Genomic DNA, 13,380 nt, shown 5'->3' with positions numbered 1-13,380 from the left:
CATTAGCCTAGCATGTGATCCTGTTAATACATTTTCATTTGACCCTGTAAGCCCTCATAAAAATTCTATGAATGAAGAAAAAAATTTCTTGGAAGTCTTGTAAAAAAAGAAATCTAAATGTATCTGTGCCTGTAATTCTATCCCTAGAGGTATTCAGTGTTTATGTGCCTTGATACTTTAAGTACAATGTAGAAAAAATAGTCTCAAAACCAAATTCTCAACTTTCAAAATTTTTAAGCTGTCAATAAATAAAATAAGTTTTCAGTAAGCAATCTGTTTATATTTCAGGAATTGTATCAAACACAATCAGCTTGGCATTGAAGTGGAATGATAAAAATAAATAAAATACAATAATTTTAAAAAGCAGCCAATGAAGATCCTGTGCTCATTTTTAAATATTGCCTTTTGCAGAACACTGTGCTTATGTTTTCTTGCTCTCTCGACATATTGGTTACTGGCTGAAGCTAAGGGAAAGAATGGTTTTCAAAGGATCATTAAAATTATAGTAAACATTCACAGATTTCTTCCCTTTCTTTTCACTCATTTGCATATTGTATGCCGAAGCTTTTTGTTTTTCATGCTTCTGGGAGCCGTTTTCCATGTCTTTGGTTAAGAGTTCATGTCAACATTGTCCAGTAATGAAACGTTTCAACCCAAAGTGAAACTTAAATGAAGCAATTGAAAAAAAGTTAAATCTAGGGTTAATTTGTGGTAGAAAATAATTTATATACATTCATATTTTTGTGGTACTGGGGATTGAACCCAGGGCCTTGGGCATGTGAGGAAAGCACTCTACTAAATGCGCTATATCCCCAGCCCAAATTCATAATGTTGAACAAATCTTCAGGGTAACTTCCCTATGTTAGAATTTTAAAAGCCATAAATCAGTGCAAATTAAATTTCATATTATAAACACATAAAAATAGAAATTATAAAATGTAATTGTGGGGTTGGGGTTGTAGCTCAGTGTTAGAGCATCTGCCTCACATGCGTCATGCACTGGGTTCGATCCTCAGCACCACATAAAAATAAATAACAATGTATTGTGTGCATCTACAACTAAGAATATTTTAAAAATCCCAATGATTTGGAAACCAACTCATTTGGATCATTAGCCTAGCATTGCTAAAAATAGTTTTAAAATCTAATAATAAATTCTTACTTTCTAAATAAATTGAGATAATTAATAAATGTTGGAATACTGTTCTTGATATTATATATTAAACTTTAGATTTCTAAATATTAGCTGTTGGTGAAGAAACATGAGAAGTGTATGTATATAAAGTGTGCACATATATGTGTGTGCATATGTGTATATAAAAGTAATTGGTATATTTTACTAATCACAAAAGAATATCTGATTATGATTTTCAATTCAAATAGTCAACTATACTCACAGACAAATTTATGTTTATGTTTCTGCATTTTATTGTTAACAATCATAAATCTTGACTCTATGGATGCTTTGAATTTTTATAAGGCAGAGTATTTTAAAATGGAAGTCACAATTATTATTTCAACATTTCATCAGATAATACTGCCAAAAGACACAGAATTTGACAAACTTTGGGATGTCATTGTGTTCCTATATAGGATAACATCATTCTAATGATGAAATAGAATCAGTTGACATTCAACATTATAACACAAGGCAAGCATCTATGCACTGGGAAAGGACAGGGCTAACTTTATTTAGCCAACCCAGCATTGTGAGCCACTGCATATTAATGGGAGTTTTGTCACAGTCTAAGGACAGATTGATCTTTAAAATATTTCAAGTTATTAATAAGTATTTAGGGAATACATAAAATTTGGCAGCTTCTTCAGTAATGTGTTCAAATATGAGTGTTTTGTAGTATTATATTTGTCTGGCAGGGAAATGTGTTATAATTTCTAAAAGTGAACTGAGTAGGCATCATAAATGTTCCTGTTATGAAAGAGCATAGACTGCATCAGTTTGTATGTAAAACTTTTCCTTTTTCTTCTTATTATCAGATCAGAATACTAAAATGATAAAAAAAAAAAAAATCATAGGCTTTAGAGTAGACAACACCGAGACTCAAATGCTAACTCTGCCAAAAGAAGTCAAGCTCAATTTCACCAGCTCTAAAACGGGGACAATATTGTCAGTGCATCAGAAAATTCCAACTATTTTAACATAGCTTTATTGAGATACAATTATTATTTTAAAAATTTACTCATTTAGTATGTACAGTTTAGTAAGTTTGGAGAAAACTTATAATTTATGTTTTAGTTCTTACTAATACATATTAATGATACAAAATAAAGGGTTTGTGTGTGACATAATCATACAGGCAAATAACATAGTTTGATTATCTCTACCCCGTTATTCTCCCCTAACCCCATCCCCTTGCTGTTCTGTGATAGTCTCCCTGACACTTTAATGTCATTTTCCCTCCAGATTCCATATATGGAGGGAAACATGCAATACTTGTCTGAGAAAATCCTAACTCTTAAACTGGCTTAACCATAAGAAATCCCAAAGTAGGGCAGCCTCCATGTAAGGTATACCAAGGATTGGTCCAAATTCTTCACAATTCACTGTCTTCTGCATTATGTTTGCTAATTTACTTCAGGCTCAGAGCAATGTCATCACACATCAAGGTATCATATCAAGACAAGTTGACATCCACAGGAAGAAGAGAGACCATGCCTCATGACATGTCCTTGAAATAACAATGGATCCCAAAGACTTCCTAGCCAACAGACCCTCCTTGAACATCATTAGCTAGACCCAAGTCACTGTTCCATTTCTTATAATTATTGGCAAGTAACTGGGATTAACCTGAGAGCCTTAGACCATTGAGATGTACTTCTGGCCATCTTCTACTATGTTACTTGAGGAGGGAGATAGATATCTGAAAAAACCAAATAGGACCAAATAATAAATAGTTTAGTCTTTGTGAGGCACATAGTTCTTATTTTTTTTGTCACAAACTATTTTTTCTACCCTTTGAACATGTTGAAACCCTTCCTCAGCTGACAGAAAGAATAAAACAGACCGCAAGGAGGCTTTCCAATCCCTATCTTAAAACCTATCTTAAATCTTAGCTTCACTAGGCCTCAGTTCTTCCATCTGTACAATGGAGATAGTACTGTTGCCTTCAGTGGGTTGTTGTGGGGAGGATTAAAGAATTTACATATGAAAATTAGAAACACATGGTTTGTACTTATTAGATATTGTAGTGAAGGCTATTGTGGTTGTTAATATGCAATTCACACACACACACACATACACACACACACACTCACACACACATATGTATATGTATCCATGGACTAACATTCAGAGATAAACTTAAAACTTCAAATTAGTTTATTATAAGCTAATAACAAAGTGTATGGTAATTAAGGGATATAATCTGGATGAACAACTGATTTAAAGTGAAAGATAGCTTGACACAACCAAGGATCATGAATCAGATTGACCCAAGGTCCAATACTAAGACCAGTACTTGGTAGTTGTGACTTTGGGAAGTTGTTTCAGTTCACTGTTTCTCACTTTCATAATCTATTAAAATTAGATACTAATAAGACCTGCCTCATAGGATTTATCTGACTGCTAAATAAAGATGCACGTGTTAAGAGCTAAATAAATGGCAGTTGCTATCATTATCCATTTCCTTTTCAGTTGTACTAAATGCCTCTGAGAGTGTGTGTTCAAAATAAGCAGTCCATTACTTGGTGAGAAATTTTGCAATTACTTGATTGTCATTTTACTATTGTTTTGACTGGCATGACCAACCCAGCAACTCAGAACAACCAATGTGTGTAGAAAAACAAGAATTGACTGGTTAATTAAGTCTAAAATGTTGATCCAATAGCTCTGTGTATACACACAGCTTGATTATGATTTCTTTCAGTTATGCACTGCCTTTCTTAATAAATCTGACAGGAAAGTGATTGAATTTTAATTATTCAATTTTAAAGTTTATGCCCAGAGGTTCCCAAGCTTTAATTTAGCTCCATTACTGAGGTGATTGGGCATTCACACCCTGGCCAGTCTGATACTACATTTCACATTCTCATCCAACTTGTCTGCTAATACAGAATTTAAATTTTCAGGCTACCAATAAAAGCCACCCAAGTTTGGGACAAGAAACCATATCTTAATGTGGCTATGACATGGCAGCTTCAAGACTAAGAGAGTATGATGCAGATTCCAAAGAGATCAGAAGTAAATATTATTATGATTTTCTTTCAATTATCAAATTGGGTTTTTAACATAATGCAGACTAATCTTACAAGACTACCTACCACATACTACAAATAGTTGGGGAAACTAAGACACAGAGAGCCCAAGTAAATGCTCAAAGTTGTAAAACTGGTAAATATAGGAATAAAAAGCAAGTCAAATGACCTTTCCTATTCATTGAACATTCAGTCTTTGTGATGAAATAAATGATAATCAAATAGTAAAGTTTTTGTTTTGAATTTATATATTTGAGGTACTGAGGATTGAACTCAGGGTGGCTCTACCATTGAGATACATTCCCAGCCCCTTCTTTTCTTTTATTTTGAAACAGGGTCTTACTAAGTTACCCAGGCTGACCTTAAACATGTGATCCTCCTGTCTCAGCCTCTGAGTCACTAAGATTATAGAGGCACCCCACCATCCATAGTCAACCCTCATCAGGAATTGCCTCAGCTGAAGAGATCTGCCTTGTCCAAAAGTCATACCTCCTTAGGGCAGCCAATATTGAGTGCATAATTATTGCATCAGTTTAAAAATTTGGACCCCTTGCCCAAACACAGAAAATTGTAAAAGGCCATTCCAGCTTCAGAACTCTTCATGGCATTGGCTGAGACTTTTGTTGAGGCTCTTATCATAGACCAGCTTCTCTCTATTCAATTCTGCTTCTTCCTTCTCTGTCCACTGGTGTCAATCTCACTGAAAATCCTTTATTCTAATCTCTGACTGAGTTTCTACTTTCTAGAGAAACTACCTATGACAAATTCCAATGTGTCCTTTCTCTCAGGACAGTTTTCTCATGTAGGAAATTCCTTGACAACATCCTAAGCCCTCCCTCTTCCAAGATTTAAGGGTCATTTAAGCTTTCCAATAAGGTGTGTGATGCAGCTAATCACACAGGTGCAAAGGGTAGAAAGGAAACTTGTGTTTTTCTTATTGAGCACAACCATTGTGAAGATAGTATGTTCCTTAAATAGATACCTAAATAAATATTTCCCAACCTCCAGTGGGACCAGATATGTGCTTTAAGTAGCCAAGGAAGCTTGATATCCTGTTGAATTTCCAAGGTTTAACCTAGAAATAATTATGAATTTGGCATTCAAATTCATGATATGCCATGTTTCTATTAGTTTAAAAAGAAATATTCCTACCAATTTTTAAAAAGAAAATATCATCAAAATAACCCTTCCAATAATGTGAATATTGTTTTTCATGTGGCTTTTCACACAGTTGCATATATATCTGAAATGTGGCCCAAGATCAAAACTCTTAGTAGAGTTGTACTTGAGACATACAACATCTCATTCTCACTAGTCTTTTCCTGCAACTTACTGGTTGCTAAGTGTTTTGAACCCCATCCCTACCTAAAATATATGGCATTCAGGGCAACTAGGATTTTTTCTCAATTAATTTTTTTCTTCTCAGATTTTCCTTCTTTTCCTCCTTCTGTGCTTATTCCATCCTTTCCTTTTTCTTACCTCATCCCTTCTACTCCCCACCTCTATTCTCCCTTTCCATATTCTTTACCATCTTCTTTTCTTTCTTTCTTATTTGACTATTTATTTTTATGTTCCTACTATAAGTTAAATTCCAAGCAGTTCGCTTAGATATGCTGCTATATGCCTGATATTTTGCATCTTGAATAATATTAAAAAATAATTGTGCTAAAGCCTCCAAATATTTATTTTGAATAACCTTGCTTTACTACATCTAAAAAGCCTGAACAGTTAATTTATGTTGTTTTGTTTTAATTCCACCGTTACAAAATTCTGGCAAGATTCATGTCAAATGAGCTTCAACACATCAAGCCTACAATACAAGCCTACAATCATGCCCTAGCTGAGCTCAGAGTGCATTCTACATGAAGCATAATTCAAATCTTGAACAGTGTGTTTTGAAACTCTGTAACAATGTCATCAACAAAACCACAGCAATAATGGGTAGATTTATTGAAGACATTATATGCTTGACATTGTGCTATGAGGTATTCATATGCTAACTCACTTAACCCTCACAACAACACAATGAGTTAAGTACTATTATTTTTCTTTTTTTTTACACAGATGGTGAAAATTAGGCTTAGTAAGTTTATGTGTTTTGCTAAAAGTCAAACAGCTATTAAGTGAACAAAGATTCTGTCAATAGAAACATCTTATCTGGAACCTTCTTTGCTTTAGCAAAGTCATCTTAGGAAATCTAATATCTATGTTTCTGTGTAAATTTCCACACAATATTGCTTTGTTTTGAAGTTTTATATTTTCAAGTAAGTGTGTATAGCATACACACATACATAATCTATATCAAAATCATAGAGATCCTATACTTCAAAGAAATCTTTCCTTTTTTGTCAGGTTGATTTTATTATTTCTCCTTGATACTCCCATGATGTCTTTACATTGCTTAAGTGAGGAATTATACTCTGACATTAAATGATAGGTTATACCATTTGTTTTCCTCAGTAAATCATGAAGTCTTTCTATGGAGTCTAGTTAGCTTCTGTTGGGATAACCAGTTCTTAGCATCATGCCTGTTTTATATTAGGTACCATAAAACTGAACAAGGAGCAATAGAAAGAAAAAAAGAAGGATGCCAACAACTTTTACTAAAGGAATTATGAAAAGCTTTTTCTAGGAGATAACATTCTAACAAGGAGGGTACTGAGTACATAGATTAGAAAAACAATACAGTGAAGGGAAACATATTCTCTCTAGGTCTCAAAGAAATAAAAAAATTAGAAGGACAGAACTTAGGTTACATGAAAGGAAGCATTATGTGGCATGGAAAACAGTGGAAAGAAGCTCATGACCAGGCTTAATGGGTGATTGGGTACAGGTTGCAAAGGGCATCCATAATGTCAAGGACAATGAGTTAAGATGTTATTGTTTATTTGATGGGGAGACATGGAAGAGTTTTAGAAATTTCATATAGAGTTGGACATGATATAAATTTAATTTTCAAAAGACTATTCTATCTGTTGTATGAAGAAAGGAGGAAATTTAGAAAGATAAATTGCCGCAGTTAGAGGTTGTTGCAATCTTCAGGCAAGAGAAGATGGTGGCTTGAACTGAATGGTCACAGAGCAAATAAAGAGAAGTAAATTGATTCAAAATTTCAGAGAGATACAGAGAAGTGCAATTGGCAAAACATTAGGGTAGAATTGATTGGATATGTACAAAAATAACAGAAAAAAATCTCAGAATAAGAATTATAGGAACATAACTTATTTGAGCATGAGTAAACACATTTGATTTGGTGTGTCTCACACATAATTTTTTATAGATGCACCATTTTTTTGACCACAGTTGAAATACAAAGATTAAATTTCCCATAAACAAAGCCTATATGGCATATGACCATTGAGGTCTTCAAACCATTATTTTGTGTTCAATTACTGTTCAAGGAAATGAAATTTGTTTGGAACAAATTAATACTTTTGATCATAGTTTCTGAACAGAATTATCCACCTTGATCATTTCACTTGCTCAATTTTTTTTTATAATTCCCCTTAAACTCTATTGGAGAGGTATTTTCTCTGTTATAGGTTCTTATAAGTCATATATATGCTTTGCCAGTTCCATCTAATGTTGACTATATTATTGCAAGCATGTTGTATTATATTAAGCAGATATACAATCAGAGACACTTCAGGAAATTTTAAGTAATAAAGTTTAATTCCTTTTCCTTTATAATTGCTTTTTCTTCAGAATTTTATTTTAGCCTTTATCTCTTCCTTAATATTACTTTAACTAGGTTTTTCTGTGAACCTAAATGTCTTCAATATCCAGTCATATATGCTAAATAAGTAAAGCAACTAGTTATAAGAGAATACAGAGTAGTGTAACCTATAGTGAGAGGGAATGTCAGTCTTATTTAATGACATTTAAAAAGAAAAAGAAAAAACAAAAAAAAATGGAAACACCAAGCAAATTAAAATATATTTGCTGCCAGAATCTTCAATTTATAGACTGTGATTTAAAGATAATATGATATTGAGGTTTCCATTGCATGGATATTGTCTGTCCTCCAACCAACCTTGGGTAAGAGAAGATTTAGGTATAAAAATATACAGAAAGAAAAATTACAGGCAAATGGGAAAGAAACGCTGAGCTGGAATGGGGCCATGTGAAGCTAAGACTGAAAGTAGGATGAATTTGACTGCATAACTAGCTACTAAGAGGGTTACAGCATTCAATTCATGACATTCAAGGGGGCATGTTTAATTCAGTCTGGAGTAAGCAGTGTTAATAGTCAGATGTAATGGACAAGACATGGTAGTAGACATTCTGAGATGTAATACTTCTGAGATTCAGAACAGTGACAGCAGCATATATGCTGAAGGTGGTAGGAGCACCTGGCTGAGCACTAGGTGTAAAGAAAATACAATTCAACTCTTCAGAGAAGTTAGGAGTATGAGAACATGAGAGAGAGTATCAAGGTCAAGGACACATACTAGTGTTCTAAACAGTTCAGGGGTTCAAAGTACAAATTAAGAATTCAAAAAGGAACACTAAGAATTATCCTTGGCTAAAAGAAGGACAGGAAATAGTGCTGAAACTATGAATGCTTATGGACTCAAGCCACATCTTCAAGCACATGAGGTACCAGACTTAGACAATAGTATAGACTCTAAATCTCAACCATTTTTAAAGATAAAAATCCTGACATCTTGTCAGATCAGTTTACTTTAGAGTCATGGAACAAAACCTACAGATAGATAGTATAGGGAATACAATTAATTAGAGCTGAGGCTAGGACCAAGAAAGATATGGAACGCTCCTTCAAGCTTGTCCATGCTGTTCACCTTAGTTACAACATAGTCTTCTAGATGCAAACAGGTGGGAAATTTCTAAACTCCAATTATACTGTTCTCTAAAATCATTGGGCTTGACTTTTGAGATTATGGTTCCCAGGACATATTCCAATGCCTGACATGATAGCTGGAAGGAGAAGAAGGTGCTGTACATGATCTGTGTTAGAGTTCTGGGGCTTAATATGACTTTAATGTAGGACTCTGAGGGATATAATTTTCAGTGAAAGTCATGAATAATGTGAGACAATAATGATGTTAATGGTGCTTTTAATAAGTGGATATGATGCAAGAATAGGTTTCAACATTTAAATACTCTGTATTTAAATAGGAGGCAATGTCTTAGTGCTGGGTAGTATGTCCTACTTGGCATAGAAGCTGAGCCATAACCTCAGAATTGAAAATAAGGTCCACATGCTGGATGAAGGATTCTCAAGGACTGTGTAGAGAATTGTGGCTGCATCTACATGGAAAAGTGTTCTGGAGAATATCTCCAAAAAGGAATTAAACAGGTATAAAGGAGCTGCAGCAGATGCCCAGTGTTTATAGTAAGGTGAATATTTGTGTACTCTAAACAGCAAGATGAGTTTAATACTCCACCCACTGGTGTGACTAGAGTTCCTAATATTCTGTCAGTTTTGCCCAATATTGCCATACTGGCCCATCACCTTGGTGGCATAAAGCATATAGTTTTGTCTAATAGCAGCTGTGTCTGAGTAGGGCTGGGAAAGTAAAGTCTTAACACTATGGTTTTATAGAAGTCAAAGAATATTTAGCATAATTAGAAAATTGATTTGCCTACTAAATCAATGTATACCTAGACCTTACTATACTCAGAATTAGAGAAAATTGCATAGACCATTACACTTTACCCTTAACATTCACTACCCAAAGAAAATAATTATAAATTGTAGAAGAAACAATAAAGGAACTGTGTATCACACTGTAAATTGAATGGACCTTGCCTCACTGCTATTAGAAATGATTTAATGAACGCTGCTCTCCAGAAATGGAACTTGTAATCAACAGAGAGCAGAGATGGAAAAGAAACACTTTTAAATCATTCATTCCACAGTCAGAGAGTGATAAATGAAACCACAGAGTCAGACTCAAAGAAATCAGTAAATGCAACCAAAGACACAGACTCAAAGGAAAAGGGAAGCACGAAAAGGGTCCCATTGCTCCCACTTCCTCCCAAGCATTACTTTTCCCACCAGCTTAATGATCATCATAATAGCTCAGGTCTGTGTTTCTTGAAAACTTTGACTATGAAATAAATGGAGCTTATTTTCTTTCCTACTCTCAGTTGTCAACATTTTGGATGAAAAGTCATGGCAACTGTGTAGAGTTCTGTAAGTATGGATGCAAGCTTCTAACAGGGCACTTAGATAATTACATCACATGATAGGTAATCTTTGACTGTTCCAATTGTCTCCTTTAAATGATTCAAGCCTGCACTCATACATTCCATGGGGAGGGGATGCCTCAAGGTATACCAGATATAGTTACACCTATACCATTTTTTCATTGTTTTTCTAATTCTTTCTGTCTTGTTTGGGGTCTTGGTTTCCGTTTGTTGATGAAGCAGGACCCTCATGTTGGAGAAAGTTTAAGACTATATACCTTGACTTTGACTCTATTTAGTACACAACATCTAGCATTTGTTTGTTTGCTACATATACAACTATAATTGCTCACAACCATTCTACTCCTCCTTTTGCCCAAGTACACTCACCCCATGTCTAAGGGCTCTACACAACTTGACCTTGACTTTTCCTCAGTCATCAGGAAGTGAATAAAAAACCATGTTGCTCTTTAGCATTAGTAGTTTATAATCTATTTCATGGCCTGTATGATTTAGATTATTTATATGGAGGTAGAAAAGAAGATATATATATATATATATATATATATATATATAATAACACCAGCGGAATGATATTGGGAGGTTCTATGGACCTTAAGAGGTCAGTACTTTGGTCATTAGGGACATGTTCTCAAAATGGCCCTAATCAACTATATTTCTGCTTCCTACCTATCAATGTGACAACTCACTTACGCACATACTCCCACCATGATGTGCCACCCTTGCCAGACACCCAAACCCATGGGGTCATATTATCTTAACCTGAACTTCCAGAAATCTGAGTCAAAATACACCTATCTTTACCTCATAAATACACTATATAAGGTATCTCATTATAATAATGAGACATTAATACAATGGTCCAACATGATAAATGTTTGCCTTCAACTTCAGATGAACTTATCTTTCCTCAAATGAAAACCTTAGTAGAAAATACTTGACACTTTTCCTTAAATATTAATGATGCTACACAAAAAAGAGAAATTTTATTACTTCCATGGTTGCTGAGAAGCAATGACATGCAGTGTACTAGCCAGCTGTCAGCATGCATGGGTGCAGACTGATAGTAGAATCAGCAAACAATTGGCTCAATTTTTGAAACATGTTTTTGTGCCATGAAGCACATGAAGTTTTAATTATAAGCACTTTGAAATATTCATGGTTACTGAATTTCCTTATTCCCATGCAGAAACAAGATAAAAAGTCCTTTTGAAATCTGATGACAGAAAACATTTGATACTGACAATACACAGTTGTATAATGCCTAATTAATCACTCATAGGAAATGAGCATTTTGTCCTGTGTTAGTTATTATGCTTAATGCCACAGTATAACAAACCAAAAATGTGGCCTCTATCATAATTTCATGTTTTGATAAGAGATCTTATCAACTATGCAAAGATAACCTTGATTAATATGATTATTATTGTAGGTATCAGCATGTCCCATGGTAGACCATGGAAGCTTCAGTTTCCAAGCTGTCCAAGATCATCTTGTTCCACCATTCCTTGGCTCATAGGCATCCTACTATGTAGAAACTGTGCCATGAAACTTTGGCTCAATATCTCAGTTCTCCCTGAATTCCAATATTTATGAATTCAGATGTTTGTTTATTAAACAAAAACCTATTGAATACTATTATAAGCTGTGCTTTTTTTCAGTTGTCTTTTTTTTCTTTTTAATTTTAGTTATACATGACAGTAGAATGTATTTTGGCAGAATATACATACATAGAGTATAAGTTATTCTGTTTAGGTTTTCGGTTTGATACCATCCCATTTATTGATTCTTGATTTTACTTCTTACACTTTAGGAGTCTTGTTGAGGAATTCAGTTCCCAAGCCAACATGTTGGAGATTTGGTCCTACTTTTTCTTCTAGTAAGTGCAGGGTCTCTGATCTAACGCCTAAGTCCTTGATCCACTTAGAGTTGAGTTTTATGCACAGTTAGATATAGGGGTTCAATTTCATTTTATTACATATGGATTTCCAGTTCTCCCAGGATCATTTGTTGAAGAGGCTATCTTTTCTCCAATGCATGTTTTTGGCACCTTTGTCTAGTATGATATAACTGTATTTATATGGGTTACTCTCTGAGTCTTCCATTCTGTACCATTGGTCTACATTTCTATTTTGGTGCCAATACTATGCTGTTTTTGTTACTGTTGCTCTGTAGTATAGTTTGGTATAGTGATGTCACCTGCTTCACTCTTACTAAGGATTACTTTGGCTATTCTGGGCCTCTTATTTTTCCAAATGAATTTTATGATTACTTTTTCTATGTCATTGGAATATGTATAGGAATTTCTTTAGTGTTCTGTAGTCTTCATTATAGAGGTCTTTCACCCCTTTTGTTCAGTTGTTTCCCAAATATTTTTATTTTCTTTTAGGCTGTTGTAAAGGGGGTAGTCTTCCTGAGTTCTCTTTCAGCTGATATGTCCTTCGTGTGTAGGAATGCAATTGATTTATTCATATTCATTTTAAACCCTGGTACTTTGCTGAATTTGTTTATGAGTTCTAGGAGGTTTTAGTAGAGACTTTTGGGTCTTCTAAATATAGGATCATGTAGTCATCAAATAGGGATAGTATGAGCTCTTCTTTTTCCTATTAATATCCCTTTAATTTCTTTCTTTCATCTGATTGCACTGGATATGCTTTATAGTAAGCACATATATTACTTAGAATAAGACACAGCCTCTGCCATCAAAGGTTTCATACTTTATAGGCCAAGTTACCTATGTAAACAAATGAGTATGTCACAGTTTAAAAATTGAGATGTAAGAAGATATGCTTTGCATACTCAATATTTTGTGGAATCAGGCAAATACCCCTCTATCTTTCTCTCTCTCACTCTCTCTCTCTTAACACTCATTCTAAACCATTCAATCCATGTTTTATAACTATTTTCTAAAACTCATACCTTTAATTGGTGGTCTCAGATAATTGTGATTTCTTTTATGCTAACACTCAGTGTAGCTGTCAAATCTTTCTAAAA

Source organism: Callospermophilus lateralis, chromosome X (assembly GCF_048772815.1).
Source record: "Callospermophilus lateralis isolate mCalLat2 chromosome X, mCalLat2.hap1, whole genome shotgun sequence".
NCBI lineage: Eukaryota > Metazoa > Chordata > Mammalia > Rodentia > Sciuridae > Callospermophilus > Callospermophilus lateralis.
Note: the sequence above shows the minus strand (reverse complement) of the source record.